Genomic DNA, 1,142 nt, shown 5'->3' with positions numbered 1-1,142 from the left:
GTGTGGAAACAACGCACTCGGCCCAGAGGCCCAGGTGTAAGGGTGCGTGCGCCACTGCGGACCCTTCACAGTCAACACTGGTTTCAGAGCTAATCGAATGTGTCATGAGAGTTTCCCTTCAGTCTCCTAAAGGTAAAGAAGCTGTATTTCTTCCAGGTATGTGCCCTGGAGCAGAGCAGGCTCTGAGAGGCGGTGGAGGGCACTGGTGAGGATCGCGGACTCCGGAGCCAGGCGGGTCACAGGCCTGCATGCCACCCTCACCTGTGGCGGCCTGGCACCACATGGTGTGACAGCAGTGTCCATGGCCAGCGAGGAGGCGCAGGCGCCTGTGCACGCCTGGCTCTGTGCTCCCCCTGCCCGCAGAGCCTCCACTCCAGCTCAGTGCCTGCCCGGTGCCAGGTGCCTCCCTATCTGCCTGGCCTGGGTTCTTCGCCTGACACAGTCAACACCGTAGATCCGCTGAGCCGCACACAGCCCTTCGCAGCAGGTGGAAGCAGCCTGTTTCGGCCTTGCCTGCCACGGCTGCTGAACCCCCAGCCCGAGTCGGTCAAGTGCTGCCGCACACTCTTCACGGGACTGGGCGAAACAGCCTCACTTGCTAAATTAGGACGGGGAAGAGCACGGTCTCCTATTTCTGTTTCATTTCACCCCGGGAGAGGCCGAGAGAGGCCCTGTGCTTCCTGGCCGGCCTGGTTTTCTTCTCGCCTGGTCTTCTTCTTGCCTGGTCTGCTGTGTTTACCAGTTAGACGCCCGGGCTCCTAGCAACACGTGCAGGCCGGGCCCCTCCTGATAGCCTGGAGATGGATTGGAGACGGACGAATTGCTGATGAGAAGGATCCGTGAAGTGTTTAATTGGTTTAGTTAGATTATTTCCAGTCAACAATTCCTGAGTTTAGTGGTAGAAGATAGATCTGTTTTCCATAAATGTTACATGCCAAACTTTTGAATCACTCTGAATAAAAACCATTCCCTTACAGAGCTACTTGCTATCATTTGATTTATGGCAAAAAATAAAGGCTTGGTTCAAGACTCTGGCCACGTTGGCGCAGCACGCGGCAGGGCGCGAGATAGGAGCAGTGCTCGGGGGCCCTTGCTCGCCGGGACCAGACCCAGCTACTGCTCCAGGGAACAAATAAACAAAC

This window comes from Fukomys damarensis, unplaced genomic scaffold (genome assembly GCF_012274545.1).
Source record: "Fukomys damarensis isolate Sample0158 unplaced genomic scaffold, DMR_v1.0_HiC HiC_scaffold_16, whole genome shotgun sequence".
NCBI lineage: Eukaryota > Metazoa > Chordata > Mammalia > Rodentia > Bathyergidae > Fukomys > Fukomys damarensis.
This window is presented reverse-complemented; position numbering follows the sequence as displayed.